Here is a 20,095-nt window from a genome sequence, read left to right as displayed (position 1 = left end):
TATTTGATATTTCTTTCTTGACCCATGTTTCACTAAGAAGTGTGTTTAATCTCCAAGTATTTTGGGATTTTCTAGCTACCTTTCTGCTATTGATTCTTAGTGTAATTTCACTGTGATCTCAGAGCAGACACTATTATGATTTCTCTTTAAAAAAAAATTTTAAGATTATGCTTCATGGCCCAGAATGTGATCTATCTTGGTGAACGTTCCATGTGAGTTTGAGAAGAATGTGTAATCATCTGCTGATTTTGAATAAAGTAGTCTATAAATATCAATTACATTCAGTTGATTGATGGTGTCGTTGCAGTCAACTATATCCTTACTGATTTTCTGCCTACTGGACACATCCATTTCTGATGGAGAGGTGTTAACATCTCCAACTACAATAGTAGATTTATCTATTTTTCCTCCCAGTTCTATCAATTTTTGTCTTACATACTATGACATCTTTTTGTTAGATGCATACACATTAAGGATTATTTTGTCCTCTTAAAGTATTAACATCTTTATTATTTAATGCTGCTTTTCATTCTGGAATCTTTGCTTTGCTCTAACATTTGCTCTGATTGAAATTAACATTACCCTAGGGAGGGCAATCTACTGATTCAAATGTTAATCTCATCTGGGAACATGCTCACAGATACAACCAGAATACTGTTTAAAATATCTGGGCATCTTGTGGCCCAGTTCAGCTGACACATGTAGTTAACCATCACAGCATCAAAATTAAAACTCAGTAATAAGGCTAAAGGCTAGCTGGTATCTGTATATAGAACATTGCATAGCAGATGAAGTCAAGGATCATGCCCGTCAGATCTCTATTGCTGATTACATAGTAAAGATGAATAAAATGTCTAATATGAATAAAAAGGAAAGAAATTAACATAACCACTCCCACTTTCTTCCCCTCTCTCACTCACACTTTATTAAGGTATAATTGACAAATAAACATTGTATACATTTACAGTGTGCAATGTGATGTTTTGATATATTTATATATTGGAAATTATTAAATTCATGCTAATCAATATAGCCATCACCTCAAATACATATTTTTTTAAATAATGAGAACATTAGAGATATACACTCAGCAATTTTTAAGTAACAATACATTGTTATTAATGATAGTCAACATGCTATGCAATAAATATCCAGAATTTATTCAGCCCACGTAAAGGAAACTTGGTACCCCTTAATCAGCATCTTGTCATCCTTCATTCCACTTCTGACAACCAGCATGCTACCCTCGTCTATAAATTCAGCTTTTTATTGATTCCATGTATAAACGAGATCATGTAGTATTTGTCCTTCTGTGCTGGCCTTATTTCCTTATGCATTTATTTTCCTAGTTTACTGATGTTGTTGCAAATTAGAGGATATCTTTATTTTTGAAGGCTAAATAGTAATCCATCATGCCTATTATACACATGCACAGAAACACACACATATTTTCTTCATTCATTAATCTGTTGATGGACACTTTGGTTGATCTCATATCTTGGCTATTTTAAATAACGCTGCAATGAAATGGGATCACAGCTAACTCTCTGACATACTGATTTTACTTTATTTAGATATGTACCCAGAAGTGGTGTGAAGGATTATACGGTATTTTTAGTTTTTTGAGGATCTTTCACACAGTTTTTTGTAATTCTTCTACTAATCTACATTTCAACAAAGAGTGTATAATTCTTTCTCTGCATCTTTGTCAACACTTACTATTTTTTGTCTTTTTTATAATAGGCATTCTAGCAGGTATGAGGTGATACCTTATTGTGGCTTTCATAGGCATTTCCCTCAAGATTGCTATTGTTGAGTATATTTATTTTTTGTTGTTGTTAATTAAATCTTTGTGTTTTCTATATATTTTGGTATTTAGACCCTTATCAGATATATGTTTTGAAAATATTTTCTTCTATTCCATAAGTTGTCATTTTACTCTGTTGACATTTTTTCTTGCTTGAATAAGCTTTTTGATTTGTTACAATCCCATTTGCCTATTTTTGCTTTTGATTTCTGTGCTTTTGGGGTCTTATCTAACAATTTATTGCCCAGACCAATGTCATGAAGCTTTCCTCTGTTATTTTATATTTATAAATCTTATGTTTCAGGTCTTATGTTTAAGTATTTAATCCATTTTGAGTTTACTTTTGTATATAATGTGAGATAAGGTTCCAATTTTTTTCTTCAGCATGTGAATATGCAGTTTTCCTAACACTATTTATTGAGGAGATGTCTTTCTTTATTGTGTGTTCTTGACACTTTTGTCAAAGACCAATTGACCACAAAGGTGTGTATTTATTTCTTGTCCTTCCTTTCTGTTCCAATGGCTTATATGTCTGTTTTCATACCAGTACCATATCGTGTCGATTACTATAAGTTTGCAATATAATTTGAAATGAAATAGTATGATGCTTCCAGCTTTTTTAAGGATAAATAGTAATCCGTCATATATTATAAACATACTTTTGTTCAAGATTGCCTTATATATTTATTATTTCTTCAAGATTCTTTTGTTCAAGATTGCTTTCTATATTTAAGGCACTTTATGGTTTCATATGAATTGTTTTCATTTTTTATATTTCTGTGGAAAAGCCATTAGACTTTTGATAGAGATTGCATTGTATTTTTAGGTTGATTTAAATAGTATGGGCATTTTCTTCCATTCATGAACAAAGAATATCTTTGCGTTTATTTGTGTCTTCTTTGTATTTATTTATCCTTTCCATTCTATTAATATTTGCTTTATATATTTAGTCATTCCTATGTTATGTACATCCATATTTATTATTTTCATATCAATTTATCCCTTTATCATTACATAAAAATCTTAATTTTCTCGGGGACAATTTGACTTAAAATCTATTTTGTCTACCATTTTTATAATTAGTCAATCATTTCTTTGGGTTTATTACTATTTTCATGGAATATCTTTTTTTCCTCACTTCACTTTTAGTCTATTTGTGTTCTTAGAGTTAAAGTGAATTTCTTACGAGTGCATATAGTTGATTGATTTGTTTTGTTTCTGCAATCCACTCAGCTAATTTGTTTTTTTAAATGGAGGATTTAATCAATTACATTTAAACTAATTATTGATACATTAGGACTTAAGACTTTCATTTTGTTTTCTCACTGTTTTGTAGCTCCTTTGTTCTTTTATTGCTCTTTTGCTGTTTTGGGATTCCACAGTTTTCTATTGTAGTTGCTCTGATTCCTTACTTTTTGTTTCTTATGTATCTACCATAGATTTTGCTTTGTTGTTACTATCAGATAAAACATGACAGTCTATTTTAAGTTGATAGAAATTTATCTTCAATTGCATATAACTCTACATTTTTACATCCTCCCTCACATTGTTTTGATGTCAAAATTTACTTCCTTTTTATTGTATTCATTAACATATTTATTTTCAGTTAATTTTAATACTTTCATTTCATAACTTTTATACTCATGTTTAAAGGGATTTATATACTACCTTACAGTATTAGATTATTCTGAATTTGACTGTATACTTTTCATTAAGTTTTATACTTTCATATTTTCTTGTGTTAGATTCCTTTCATTTCAACTTGAAAACTTTCTTTAGCAATTCTTATAAGGAGGTCTAGTGATGATTGCTGGGCAGACTGCAAATACCTTTGCTGGACCAGTTTCTTCCCTACCTCTTCTTGCTTGTAGTTCACAGAATAACCTTAAGAGTGCACTGCAAATATAACACCCAGAGATAGAGAGAAAGTGTCCAAACAGCCCAGGCTTTGTTGCTGTTCCTCCTAGAAAATTGTAGCAGTTTGACATAGAGAAGAATTTCCCCAGGTATCCTGTGGCAAGGAAGAGCCCAGGCTCTGTTCCTTTCTCTAGAAACAAGTGTCCTTTAACACTGTAGTTCAGGGTATCATGTAGTCCGAGGTATATAACCTGTAGTGGGCTGTCTTTCAAGGTCCCTCAGCTATGGCACAAGTGTACCACATGAAGTCAAAACTCCATCCACTTCAGGAAGCTTTTCTCAGCCTTATAGACTGGCTTATAGTAACTCATACCCTTCTGTTGAAACATTGCTGCCTATATGTATAATAAATTCACTTCATATAACTTGTTGCATTTGACTGTGTTCTGTCTAACTGGACGCAGGCAGTTAGTAAAACTGAAACTCATGATGAAATTGGCAAAAACATTCAAACTCCTATTTCTAATGATTAGCATAGTGATGATCTTTGCTTTCCTCCATGCAGTGTTAATCCTCCCTTGAGACAGGTAATTGATAAACCTCTTTAGCACTGATGAACTGCCACAGCACTTGTGTTTCTAGGAAATTCCTTCTCTCTCTTTCATATATGAAACACAGCCAGGCTGAGTGTAGTATTCTTGGTTGTCAAGTTAATTTTTCTTTCAAAATATCCTACTTTCTCCTGGTCTGCAGTGTCACTGCTGAGAAATCTGCATATAGTCTTATGAGAACCTCTTTTGTATGTGACAAGTTGCTCTTATTGCTTTCAAAATTCTCTCATCCTTGACTTTTGAGAATTTTATTATAATGTGTCTCAGCAACAATTATTTACATTTAATCTATTTGTGTCTCTTTGGAATTGATGAATCAAGATGTCCATTTCCTCTCCATATTTGAGCAGCTGTCATTATTTTCTAAAGCAAGTTTTCTGCCCCTTTCTTATCATCTGCTTCCTCTAGAATTCCTATAATGCATAAATTGGTTCACATCATGGGGTCCCCTATTTTCAATAGGCTTTCTTCACTCTTCTTCATACTTTTCATCCTTCTAATTGGATAATCTCAAATAATCTGCCTTCGAATCCACTGATTTTCCTGCTTAAAAGCTCTCTACAAAATTTTTTAATTCACTCATTATATTCTTTAGCTCCAGAATTTCTGATTGGTTTGTGGTTTCTTTGTTGATGTTCATGTACTGTTTTCCTAAATCACTTAATTGTGTGTTCTCCTATAGCTCACTGAGTTTCTTTAGGTTAAATTCTTTGTCAGTGCATAAATCTCTTTTCCTTAGGGTCAATTAATTACTAGTGCTTTTTGTTTTGTTTTGTTTTGTTTTGGCGGTGTCAGGTTTCCATGATTCTTGGGGCTATAAGTTGGTGTCTGTGCATTTGAAGAAGTAGGCACCTCTCCCACCTTTAATGAGACTGGATTTGCTGAGGAAAGTCCTTCACCAATTAGCCTATCCAGAATTTCTGTGTGTGCTATTTGGTGGGGTTAATACGTTGGCTTGCAGCTGGAGTGCTTGGCAGAGAGAACTGATGATCAGGTCAGCACTTGGGTGGACCTCGGGTCTGTCTTCATAGGATCAAACCTGAATTTTGGGTCCACAGGTGCTGGCTTGGTGTTAATGTCTATGGATGTGAATCTGCTGAATGAGTCCATGAGGTGGTTCTGGATCCTGGGTTTATAGTGCTGGGCCTGCAGTCTATGTCAAGGGGTCAGCCTGAAGCCTGGGTCCACTGGGGCCAGTCTGGTGCTGAGATAGGTCTTTGGCCAACTTGATTCTGCAGATGCTAGCTCAGTATTGAGTTCATGAGGAAGAGTTTGGAGTCTCAGTCCTTGGGGACTTGAGGTGAGTATGGAGTCTAAGTTCACAGGGACAGGTTTGGCCTGTACCTTGAATCCACAGGGGCAGTCCTACAGTGTGGGTTAATGGAAGCCATCCTACATTATTCTGGCATTAACCTGAACCCTAGGAATAGGCCGGACTCAACCTGGACCCACAAGCTTTCATGGACCAAGCATGAACCTAAGCCAGGACAAGCTTGGAGATTGAGTAATTAGATTCTAGCCTGGCTCTGGTGCTGGCTTGCTTCCTGCTACTACTAGCGCCATCTTGAAGCTGAAGCATGACCTGAAGGTGAGTCTATGAGGCAAACCTGGATCCTGGGGCTATAGGTGCCCATCTGATAGCTGGGGCAAGCCTAGAAGCTAGGTCTGTGGGTGTTATCCTGGAGTCTGGGATGGAGGGAGCTGGCCTGGTACTGGATTGGGCCGAAAACCTTAGGCTGACGCTCACCTAGACTTTGGAGTATGAAGGCAGCCCAGCACTGGGTTTCACTATGATGGGATTGGCACTGGGTTCCACAACAAATTTAAGTGCAGTGAGTATCTCTCCATTCTGGGCTACTAGGCTTTTGACATGGATAACATGAAAATGCCCTTCCTACCATCTTCAGTGACTTTTATTTCTGTACTGCACCCCTGTGCTGTAATCAGTCATCTGGTTCCCTTAGCTTTTATGAATATATTTAAACAGTCATTCAAATTGCAGTTTCTTCAAGGGAACAAATGCTAGAAATTCCTATGATGCCATGTTACTAAAGTTCCCCTGATGACTTTTAGTTAGTGTTATTGTGGAATATATTTCTCTATCTTTTTATCTTTAACCTATATGTCTTTATACTTAATTTGGAACTTTTACAGACAACATATAGCTTGGTCTTGTGTTTTGATTCACTCTGACAATCTGTCTTTTAATAGATGTATTTATGACATTTATTTTTAAAGTGATGATTGATATATTTGGATTAATATTTACAATATTTGTTACCATTTTCTATTTGTTTCCCTTGTTCTTTATTCACATTTTTGTGCTAAATAATGAATACTAAACATGTTTTAGTGTCATTATTTTCATTTTAGGTTCAGAATTAGACTCCTGCAATAATAAAAGGAAAAACGATTCTATGATTATGTTTAAGTTTCAAGAAGTGAAGCAGCAATCAGAACTGAAGACTTTGTGATTTATGTATCTTTTTGTTGCCTGTTTCAGAATAATTTTGGACTATTGGCTGTGTCCTTTTATCATGCTCCATCAATGCTGTTTTATTACTGGAAATTCCAGTAAGCCATTTTTATTTATTTATTTATTTATTGTTTACTTGAGCCTCTAGACTAACATTTGGGAAAGTATTTCTTTACCTTGGACTCTGAAAGCTTCCAGATTGTGCTTTTGTCACTGGAAGCTTTTCTAGTGACATCAGTCACTAGAAAACAATGAAATATTTTTCTAAGTATAATTAGAAATTATTTTTAATAACTTGTATTTGAAGCTGTATACATGAATTCCTGGTTTCTAGCTGCAGTTTCCACCTGACATTTTAATGAAATGCCTGCATTCATGAGGGATCACAATGTGGATATGGCATTCCCTGAACTTGATTTGCTGTCCTTGGGCAGTTTATCATTTCATTATCACATTCTGTAAGAAAGACTAATATTCTTTTTGGAAAGTTAGGGGACACATTTGAACATATTTCCTATAAGATATAAATAAGTTGTACATGTTTTTTGTGCCAATTTGGCATATGATAAGATTTCATTTTTTCTTAAATATTGTATTTCTGATTATCTCAAACATTGATTTTTCTACTTATATCTTGGAAATCATGTCTGTCAGACATATTCTGGCCTTATCTGGTAATCTGTTCCTTATTTACCCATTAGCTCCCTATTACTCTTGTAGTTCCAGGAACCTCATTCTATTAAATTATTTGTTTTTCAATTTAAGACAGCACCACTGAATTAGAGAATATTTGAGATGGAAGGCACTAGTCTCCTCCATCCTGGATATAGACTCACATGAAGGGACAATAGTATATAAAGTGAAATACTTATGCCCACTGATTTTCCAGAAATTTATTAATTATTCTAATTAGTAAATTGTCTTCTCTTTTCCTTCATTCAATCCTATTCATTTCCCACCTCTTGCTCTTGGCATTCATGTATAATGCTTACTATTCATTTATGATTATCTCAAATTTGACTTCACATCTTGATGCTTCAGCATCTGATTTCTAGATCTCATTTAATTTTTTTCCTTAATATATTTGTCTTAATCTAATCCATTGGAACCTTCAACCCACTATTGTCAACTACCCACTGTTGTCAACTACTAAGTAAATCAACTAACTTGTATAATCCCTGATGAGAGGAGACTTTCAGCCTAAGAAGATATATCACTAATTCTCACTGTTGGAGGGGAAACAACACCAGAGGCGAAGCACCTTAATTAAAGTGAGGTTGGCGTCAAGATGTCAAATCTTTGGTTTTCTGATCCCCCTTTTTTTCTCTCATTATGCTCTTCTAGGAGAGTCACCTTTAAGTGTTACTATTGTCAAAATGTATAAAATTAAAATACTCTACTACTAAGAATATATCTATCCATCTACCTAGCAAAGGCAAATACGATAGTCACAAATGTGAATGTGTAATCTTTGACTAATGTGGTTTGCTTTCAACAAGAAGGATACAAATTTTCTTTTACTATTCTTCTGTACTGTTGTGGTTTCTGGGTGAGGTTCAGCCATTTAAATCCTAGCTCACATTTCAGCAATCATTCTTGCCCTCACATGCCATCTAAAATAATATTGATCACTCAGAGAGCAGGATTCAACTTTAATCAGGGATAATAATAATGACTTATCCTAAAATTGTTGTGTATATACACTTATGCAATGGAATAAAACAGTTATTTTATGTATACAAATATATGATTCAGTGCCTATTTCAACTATGCTTTTATATGACATTTAAATCAACTCACTTTTTTCTGTTTAACAACTTCACTAATCTGAAATATAACTGATAAATAGAAATTTAATGACGACATATTTCAAATATATTTAACAAGTAGTGAACAGAAGAGTGTGCTATTGTCTTTCCCACCAATCCTATTCCTTAGGTGACCTTACTGTCAGTGGGAAGCTGACTTTAATTTGAACAATAGGTATATTGTATATTGAATTCAGGGCAAAAAAATGAGCAGTGTTAGAAATTGGTAAGAATTTCTCTTTTTGTGTTGTGCACGTAAGAGTAACAAACACAAATAGATAAAAAGTATGATCAATACTAGAGATAACCACTAGTTAAGCCAAAGAAACCACTGTTGTGCTCTAAAACAGCTTCAAATGGTTTAAGCCTTAAAACTAATTAATGCTCCAAACTTATATAAATGAGAATCAGGCTGAAAAGTCTGAGAAACCACAAAAGCTGGCATACTCTTCAATACACCCTTCAGATGTGGCTGAGAAGAAAAAGAGAACAGAGAATCTATTAACTGGAGGAGTTGGAGACTCTGGAGATGTTTGCCAGAGATGAAACTCAGGTTTAATTAAACAAATTTCTTCAATATAAGGAAAAAGGGCCTGGTTTTTGTATTTTGGCGAAGGAGAGATAATTTGTCTTTTTAATGTGTTTACCATTGGACTTGCTTCTGAATATCATGGAGAAACCTACACAAAACCAACTGATCCTGGACTTTGAGCTGGATAGGACTTTAGGTTTTCTTTTTGGAAAAGAGTGTCAGCATATTCTACATATGGCAAGAAATGTGCAAATGGATATTTGATTACCAGTAGGCAAACTATGGCAGCGAATGTTAGCTGTCACCATATTTTTTTTCCTCCATGGTCCTATGTCTAGCCTACTTTTGGTAGTTGTGGTCACAGGACTGAATTTTGGCTCAGTCATAGTGGAAATGCTGTAAAACTTGCAGGCCTTTCACTTCTCTGACTGATTGGAATGGATGATGTTTGGGAACCATGGAAGCTGCATGTTGATGATAAAAAGGCATTAGCCTGGGTTCCCAAAGGACTATATCAAGGACATCATTAATCTAAAGTGTTAAGAAGAAACAAAACTGTCTGGTCTTTAACCACCTGTTATTTTGCAGTCCACTTGATATCATAACATATTGAGGACTTATTGTCCTATTTTGTTGGCAAAAAATGGGGTTTTTGCCTCTAACATAGTACTGTGATCTATGGAATTAAAATCAGTGTCAAATGTGATCACATATTATTAAAACATTATAGCTTATATACTTAGAAATAAAAATACCAAAAGTTTGCTTCTTCTCTGATTCCATTAAAATGTGAGAAAGTAATACAGTTTTTGAAGCAGGACCTCTTTAAGAATTCAAAGAACTTGGAAAACAAGCTATTTTCCACAGTTTTAGGCTTAACGGGGATATAGAACATTTCAATATTTCTAATTAAACTGACAGAGTAGGTGATGATAACATCTGTTTTTTTGTAATAAAACCTATTGATGTTGCTGACCTGAATGTTTCTTATCTGCAATAGACAACAAATGAAGATAAGCCAAGTTTAAAAGGAAGAAAATGGAGAAAATGTCACCACCAAATAGCTAGTTTTGTAAGTTTAATATTAATTACTCCCCTAGAATTTTTTCAAGAAACTTTTATTTAACAAACATTAGTTCAATGAATCAATATGAATATTTCAGAGTGCTCACGAGATATTTGAATACAGATAAGAAATGCACTACAATTGTCTCGTATCTTTCAAAAACGTATTCTGGTAAAAGATTTAGTCTCGCTAATGGAATCCAATTTTTAAGCCACAAGTAAATGGAAATTTTAACCCATTTGTACCCACTTGAATATTTTTTAAGTTTTGTTTTTGGTGTGTTTGTCAAAAACAGGAAAAATAAAAACAAAAAGCTTAGGAGAATAACTAGGTAACACTGCTAATCGTATGTGCAGTAAGTGTAATGGAGCCACCTTGTGGCTAACCCTCAAAACCTGACCCAAAAAGTACACAGAAAGAAATGAATCTGGCTGTAATACACAAAGTGGTTTGCAATGTTTGAAATTAAAGACGTTTTTTTAAAAATACGGAAACAAATGTTTCATAAAAATCAGTCTTGTTTCTAAGCAGAGGACTGAATCTGCAATCATAGCCAACTCCTGCAGTTTGACTGTAAGATGAAGGCAGTGTCAACAGATGTGTCTAAGCAAAACAAACACACTAAGAGCTGGTCCTTTTAAATGTCTCAGAAGTAAATTAAGCATGAAAAACATAATGCTAGCTTAACTTGTAATTGTGACAATCAGAACCAAAAATTATACCCAGGTTGGGCAAGCAGCACGTGCTCTTCCGTTTCTGTAATTATACTGTTTATTTTCTCATTTTTATACATTTTTTCCGACTAAAGAAAATATTTCACATAGCGTTTGTGTTCTTTGTATTACTATCAGGTTGCATTTTGTTTCCACAATACTCAATTTCTACACAATATTGTTTTATCTTTTGACCTTTTTGGGTAGATAGCAAGTAAAAACACTATTGTTTGATATGGATAATTTATGCAAAAAAATAAGGAATATGGAGGTCGGCCACTAGGGGGAGAGCAAATACAGTTCTGTGCTAGCTGGAGAAATTACTGAAGGGAAATAACATGGATTGAGTCTACTTTCTGTGGGCCTTGAGGTTTGACATTTTTACATATGTTATCAACAATTATGAAATTCTTACAATAGCTTTGAAGGTAGGAGTCATTTGCCCTATTTAAGACTAACTAGCTTTTATGATGCTCCAAAATGTTGTGATTCGTGCAGCAGAGTTAGAAAACGTTTGAGCTTAAATTCCAATCCAGGCTTATATTCTTACTCCCCAGCCAGAGTTGCTCGTATTTTCTGATAATAGTGGGCAGAAATTGAAAAAAAAAAATGACAACAGTGGGGAGAAAAAGAGTTTTTCTATTGCTTTCTGACATCCCCTCCCCAACACACGCACATAAACATCTGCATACACATTTACTCGCACACATGCACACTGAGACCAATGACTGTGTGAGTGAGATAGACCAGAAATGGGCAGGGAGGAAATCACTAGAGGTGGGATCAGGAGTAGTAACCTGCAAGCCACTGACCAGAGTCTTCCAATGTGACTGATCCCCTGATAGAAATGGGCTCAACATTGAAAGAGCAGAAAGGGTCAGAGGTGAGAAGACATGCTCGATTTTCTGCAACTGTGAGAGACTGAGGATCTGGATAAATTTAGCTTCCGTTACACTTTATATATTTTTAATGTTTTTTGTATTGTTATAATCTTGCTTAAACAATGTCTATAAATGTGTATTTTAAGCTGCTTAAAATGGCATCTTTTTCAAATTTTGTTTGGGGAAATTCAATGTTAAATGAGGTGGTATATCAAAATATTGTCACCTTGTAACAAAGCTTAATGGATAAAGGTCAATTTGCTAGGGAAATGTTCTAAAAATTTTCTCTATTAGAATATCAGGTTTTCTTTCAGTTTTCATGTAGGAAAGAGATAAGGATATATCTGACATCTTATGTTTGACAATAGTTAACTTATTTTTCTCTATGTTGTGCCACATTAGATTACAGAAACTTTTCTAGTTACTGATTATAACTGGAATTATTTTTATTAAGCATAATTTACTTTTAAAAAACTAGTTTGAGTATAGTTTCTTTAGTCTTCAGAGTAGCCTGACAGCCATCTGAAAGTTAAATGGATATATATATATATTTTAAAGCCTGATGTCTTATATATTGAAAACAGAACATCTGCTTTCAGAGAATGCAATTGTGACACCACTATTATAGAGTATTATAGAGACAAAGGTTTTAAAAGTATGTAACATTTGCAATACAATACTCTCCTTAACTGTGTAAGAGAAAAGTTTAATTAAATACAAGAAAAAACGAATGTGTTGCTATTTTCTTATTGTCTTTCTAGACACCTGGAATGTCGCAGATCAAATCCTACAAAAATATGCTTAGAAAGTGTACTATCTGCTATCAGAATACACATATACACACTTTTAAAAACAAAGAAAGCAAAAGGTAAGTCCAAACTTATTTCAAGCTTTCTTATTTCAAACACTATTTAATGTAAAAATTATTTTAGTACAGCAAGATTTTGCAAACAATCTATATTATTCACCGTATAGGAGTCAATAAGCGTAACTTCAATTATATATCTTTTCTTCATTTGCTGTTGCATAATAACCCTGATGCTTAAATATAGTATAACCTTATTTTCTTTTTAATTTGGAGATGTATTGATGTTCCTGTGATAATCACATCTCGATAATAACAAAGTCATGATTGAATACTGCTAGATGCCTGTGGCATATTAGGTAGATTATCTTACTCAGCATCTGTTCCACTTCCTAGCATTCTGCCTTATGTACTATACAGATAAAAAGCTACAGATTGCATTTCCAGTACTACTTTGCAGCAAGAGTTCTGGATGTACTTTGGTTATATTAATCAGGTATACTCATATAAGACTTGAATTCAGAACTAACCGAAGTAGAGAATGGTGTCTAACATCAGTTTGGCTAGTGAAGTGTAGCTCTGGAACTATTTATTCTGGTGGAGGAGCATCTTTATTTTTGGATCACAGCCCACCGTGTGTTCCCCATACAGGAAACTGTAGTGGTGGTTTTCTGATCTCCATATTCCAGCTGAGATTGCGTGATCATAGAATCAGAATTTGGGAGAGCAGCATCCTACTTTAGTTTCCTGATTTTGTCAGAGGCAGAGTAGTGGTCAATTCTGTGATGTGATTTTGAAATTATTCAAGTAGGCCCAAATGAGTCTCCTCTTCCAGAACGTCTAATGATTTTGTTAGCACTTCATTTCTTCTATCAAATACCTTTCTGCATCAAATAGAGCAGGTTCCGTGAGCCACAAACAAATCCCAATTGATGTTGGCACTTTCACACAAAAAGGCTAAGTGATAAAATGAGAAAAAAATCAGAAAAGATTTCTAAAGTCTTTTGCACAAATTACATGTCAGAATAGAGTACTGGTTAAAGATGATAGCGAGAGAAAGAGAGAGAGAGAGAGAGAGAGAGAGGATAGATAGACAGATAGATAGGATACATAGATAGATCACTTCATCCTAAGAAAGATGCTCCATCTGGGGACCAGAACAGAGTGAAGAATTTGAAAGGATTTAGGAGGTAAATCTGAATCTGCTCAAAGGCAAGCATTATTTAGTCTCTGCAGTCTAATTTCAGTTACCTAGGAAAGCAAACTCTCTGCTTCTTTATCAACTGTTTTTAAAAGTAAAAAAAGACCCCATAACATTTGTCTCCACAAAAGAATGAGAGTATATTTCTAATCAGTATTTCTTTATTTTGATAAGAGAAATCTGCAAAAGCATTAGTCCAAAGTTTTTGTTTTCTAAATCTTAGGATCACAGGTTTGGGAATCCCCTAAGGTGGTCTTTGACAATCTGAAATTAAAGGCAATAAGTTGCATATGTAAATATGAAAAATTTTCAAGTGAGTGGGTAATAGCCTAACATGGGTGATCTCTAAACACTCGAAAGGTCCCATGGTCAGAAGAAGATCAAGAACTAAACAGGATTCTGAAGACCATGCATAAAAATCATGTTCTCTAAATTATAGTCATACTTCCTATGAGAAAATATCTGTGTTCATATGATATTGCATTTCATTTTTATCAAAATTTTGTATAAAGCATTCATAATATTCATTGGATTTTCACAATAACCTCATGGTACAACTATTTATTTCTATTCTATGTCCAGTTTAAGTTAGGAGGCCAAATGCTTGCATTTATTTATTTGTTACTCTGTAGAGCCAGATTTGAAATGATAAAAGTCATTGATTTACTCAAATATAAACAAGTCTTAAATTTGTGGAGATCTACAGAATTATTTTCTGTGATTTGCAATAACTGGTTGTAATTATTTTTAAAAAATTTAAATCAATAAAGTGGATGAATCTCATAATGTTGAGTGAAAGCAGAGAAACAGAGTATATAATTCCATTTATGTACATTTCAAAACAAATCTTTGAGGCTTCTTTTGAAATAAGGAGGGCTGGTCATATTTGGCAGGAGCTTAAGAGGGCTTCCCTGGCATTAGTAATGTTTTAATCTTTACTTGTTTTTCACTATATGGCTTTGTTCTTTTGAATGATGATTCATTTCACTGTACACTAATGATTTATACTTTTTTCAATTTATCTGTGTTGTACTTCAATAAAATTTATTTTTTCCAATTCCTAAATAAGAAAGGTATTTATATTTAGATGCTCCAAATATTGTTCCCAAACATTACATTTATGTTAATTATTTGGTTAAACTCTGTGGTTTTCCTTTTCTTTCACTATGTTTTTCTTTCTATCTTAAATCCCTTTAATATTCTTCTTGGAAGGATCATTTATGTTTAATTACTATTGAGGTCACACCTACTATTCTAAGAAAAGAAGTCCCTTAAGATATTTGATCTGGGCATTTGTTAAAGGAAGCCTATGGGCTCACTTGTAGGCCAGGTAGAAAGTGGGAGGTAACAGTATTCTGAATTGATCTTTTATTTATTTGATCTTTTATTCATTTACCATTTGATCTTTCATTTATTTGGCATCATCCTCATCATTTCCAAGCCTTAAAAAATCCATAAAATAGATTTTACACTTGTGTGTTTAGAATTTTTTTCTGTCACATGCCCCAGATTTAAGAGGCGACTTAACCTGGTAAATTTTGTCCTGACATTTTCTACAACTTTGTAGACTGACTGTGCAAGATTGGAATTTCAGATGCTACTTCTTTCTAGGAACCAACACCTAAATTTGAGAAAATCTGCAATTCGATGATATAGTATCTGTCCTTAGAATGATGCAGGTCTGAAAACCTAAATTTTTCCTTTAGCTGAAAATAGAGTGTACAAGAATACATATTCTTTTTCTTTTTTAACAATTGATACTGATATTTTATAAATCTTTTAAATTTAGTAAAATAAATACTTGTATCTAGGTACAATTTAGACCCTTTAAATACATTTTTAGAAATAGTCTTAATCCTCAACTGCAGCTTAATCCATTTTATATTTTTTCTAACATGATATCAATTTAATATCAGCCATATTTGAATATATAGAATGTTACCTTAGGAATTGTCAACAAACATATCAAAATCCTTTCAGGTCAGTTCTCTCAATTTATCTTCTATCCATCATAACCAGACTAGGTACACTTTTTACATCAAGTGAATGAGATAAGTAAATGTTTTTCCAGTCATTACTGATCAAAATAATTAGCAACCTCAAATAAACTCCAAGGCATGTAATTCCGTTTTTATGATTAATTACAATATTAACTTGAGTTTAACTTAGGCAACGTTGCAACCTATAATGCCCTCTCAAGGACTTACAACTCATGTTGTTATGTTACAAGATCTGAGAAATTTTTCAGAAATAACACCTGGTTAACTTTATTTGAGCATTTTCTAAATTTATCTGGAATGGAAATTTTATTTTATATAATGCTTCTTAACATCCTGCTTATATACTCTCAGAATCCACTTTGAGTTGCTCTGATATAGATGACTTAAGAAGCACTGCTCACTTCTACTGCTTCCCAAACACTGGATAAGAGTGCAGGGCCCAGAGCTGCATGCCATTGCATATATCCTCATGAACCTTGCAGGATAATGATATGCTTTATTCTTACCCACTTCTGGCAAACAAGAAAGAGCTCATCTTTTATAGTATGTGAAAAGTCTTACGTAAGTCGTCCTACCCACTCCCATTGCAATTTCTGTGATAATGAATATTTAAGATTTTGAAATTAAACTTGCTAATTATTAAGTTTAAAACAGACAAATGTACACTTTAGAAAACTTTTCGGTTTTCTTAACCGTAGTTACCAATGTTTATGTTATGATTTTGATGGGAAAGAGTATTTGGGCACGTATTTAACTACTCACTAGTCAGAAGGAGCAGGAGGGAGTAAAATTAGAGGAAACCAATAAGTTGTTCAAGATATTCCAACTAAAGCAATGACCTTCATGCTGTCCAACCCAAGGGCATTTATTTACCTTATTATCAATATTTATGTAATATTTATACAAATGATACTCCCTAGACTTGTGCAATGTGTTGAAAAATCTCAAAGAAAATGTTCATAATATTTTTGGATAATGTATAAAGGAGGAACTTCATAGAGTGAAACGGTTAAGACCATGCACTCAAATATTGGTAGTGCAAGTTACTGATGGTAGAAGCACTCTTTCTGTGCCTCACTTTTGTGATCTGAAAAATGATAACAGTAATGTCATTTAAATAATATAATGCCAATTAATGTATCTGATATAACAAGTGTACTTGTCTTAATTCTAATGCTTAGAACATATTTTGGAGTCATGAGATGAATTGATAGCTATAATTCATTCATTAGCTCAACCAATACATGGGGCTTACAATGTGCTTTGGATAGTTCTGAGAATTGAAAACACCACTGTGATGTAGTGACCCTGTTCCTGCTCTCAGGAAGTTTCTACTCTAGTGAGAAGAAGGTAGACAATACATAAACAGTGTGTGATAAGAGAATTGAGACTCAAATGATAAGATGCCTACTATATGAGAAGCTAAGTAAACGGCAATTGTAAATAAAATTCTGCCGTGAGAATACAAATATGTAAAATGAGACTGTGCAGGTAAGTATTTAAGTATTTACCAGTAAGAGAAAGCAGAAGAGAGTAGAATGAATGAGTGCATTTAAGAACCAGAAAAAAGCGTGGCCGGACATTAGTGAGCTTAGTAAAATGAAATAATTAGTGAATAAAACAGAGATGATCCTACCTGCGTGGGTGTCATCAACTGGTATAATATTAACATCCTAATTTTAGGAAATCTCATTAATTTGAAAGAATCTTAAATGAAGCTAGTACATTGGCCTGCAGAATTTTAAATTAAATCAGTTAAGTTATTGCCTGGTAGGGAAAAATTAATACAGGTGCTGTTTATAACACTCAGCATCTTCAAATGTGTTTTTTCATCTATAAGACAAACGGTCACAATTATTCTGTCTATTTCATAAGGTTTTTTGGAGAATAAAATCTGATGATATATCAAGAATATTTCGCAAAGTAGAAAATGACAAATTATTGGAAGTTATTCAGATGAATATCTGATATTTTTCTATAAGGTGATTTACTGCCTCTTCTCATTCTGGTCTATTACTGTTTCATTGAGGCCTACCTCGAAATACTGTTTGAATATTAAAAACCACCCTTGTCAGTCGCCATCTACCTTATATGATTTTGTATATTTTTTTCATAGTACTTACACATTTATAACCTCCTATCCAACTGAATAAAGGTAGAGTTTCTGCTGTACACATACACTGCCTTTTCCCCTGTATCTAGAACAGAACCTGCCACAAAGCAAGTAGTCAATAAATATTTGTTGTATAAATGAGCCACTGGGAAAAAAAAAAAAGACTTAGTTTCCAAACCACCATTAACTTCATTATAAGAATCATTTTTTGCATTGTTCATCAACATATGTTAAAAGAGACAAGGAAGACAGTTATACTCAATGTCTAAAGCAGACTTTTCAAAGAGGAACAAAGACTGCCTTGGGGACAGACACTCTGCTCTTGATGATCTTTACACAACATTAAAGCACTTCTCCAACTTATAGTTCCTCCATTCATAGGGTCTTCATAATTCTACTTGTTTACCCTGCTTTACACACTGGGTAAAAGGATAAGATTAGTAAAGAGTATGGAAGCTCTTTGAAATTACCCAACTTATGTGAATATAAAGAATATTGTTATGACAAAGATAACTAAGCAAAAAAAGTAAGTATATAGACGTCAAGTGCTCTGCTTTGAACAGAAGTACCACCTTATTTAACAATTCTTTAACCTAAGTTAACCTCAGCACAATTTAACTTAGTATTTTGCTTGAGGAAAAAACAGTAAGAAAAAATACCACAACTATTCCCAATTGAAACAGTGACCCTATTTTAAAAGTTGTTTAGCATATACTGTATTTCAACCCTAATGGTAGGATTTTGCTCCTTTAATCAAGGTAGTATATTAAATGAATGAATAGAGGTTTTTTTAATGCTTAGCAAATTATGCTAGTAACTAGTTTATAATTTGTGATTGTGCATGATTCTGATAGTGAAGAAATTTCATTACAGGTAGGTTGAAAAAGCAGAATACATGTGCATTTGCATGTCTGGATGCAGGTAAATAAATAGTAAAGCTCATTGATAACAGAGGCCATTATAATTTGAATAAGATTATATTCTCTCTAGGAGAGATAAAGGGTAATGAAAGACAATTCAGAGCTAGTTTGTTATTACTTCATCAAATACCTCAGCCTCAAGCTGATAAAACTCCCTGGTATCGCTCCCTTGAGACATTAACGACAACGATGCTGCCAACCATTTGTAGTGATTTCCAAAATCATTAATATCACCATTTAAATGAGTTTGTGATGTATATAACACAGGGTAGAGCCAGAGGTGAAACTACTACATACGCTTTCATAAAACCATAAGAGGTGAGTTATGGCAGATAGTAAAATGAATTGTATTCAGCCTGGACAGATGCAATGTCAAGATAATTTCCTATTGAAGCTAACAATGAGCTTTAATGATGAATAAATTATGTTACTTATAAAAACTCAGAATTATATGGTAACTTTAATTGCTTTTTTGCAAGTACTAATTATATTGACTCTTTACAAATTATATTCATATTTATTGTCTTTTTCTTTCAAATATCAATTCCTTATGTGTAATCTTCCCTGACCGTAATCTGCAGATAGTAATTTCTAAAACAGATGATCTCCAGATCACACCAAATGTGGTTGAGAAGGTGATACTTCATTTCGTTTTGTTTGTTTTATCATAGTATATTTTAGTAAGATGGTAGGCTCTATTTTGTTGGCATACATTAAGGCATGACATTAAATATGCAATACATTTCTAAGTACATAAATAAGTTAAAAAAATGATGAGGCTTCCTAATTTTAAGGAAATATCTAAAATTAGACATATTAGCTGGATTCTGAAAGATATCACTTTGAAAATCGTTTTTAAGTTTAAATCCATGTTGCTTTATTAATTTCCCAAAACTTAGTGTCTAGATAGCTTTTAGCACCCCGTTTGCTTCTTTATGATTAACTATGACTGTAACTCAGTAGAATGCACGATTTTAAAGAGAAAATTTTAAGGGGGGAAACAAAATACTAAATTTTTGAAAAATATAACAGTTGTTAATAAAAAAATCAAAAGGGATAACTACAAGATATAATACTCTTTCAGAATAGAAATGTCTACTAAGATATAAATTATTTCACTAAATAAGTAGTCACATTGTATAGCAAGTAGAGCTGTTTAACTTCTTCCACATATCTATGTAAAAGAAAAACTAACTGCAGTAAGAGTTAGACTATTCTGATGTGCTATAAAAGCACATAGACTTTGTCATATATCTGCCAACACATTTATCATCTCATTTTTGTCAACATGTTTTTCAATTATGC

Source organism: Aotus nancymaae, unplaced genomic scaffold, assembly GCF_030222135.1.
Source record: "Aotus nancymaae isolate 86718 unplaced genomic scaffold, 86718_ANA_hifiasm-v0.15.2.pri h1tg000016l, whole genome shotgun sequence".
NCBI lineage: Eukaryota > Metazoa > Chordata > Mammalia > Primates > Aotidae > Aotus > Aotus nancymaae.
Note: the sequence above shows the minus strand (reverse complement) of the source record.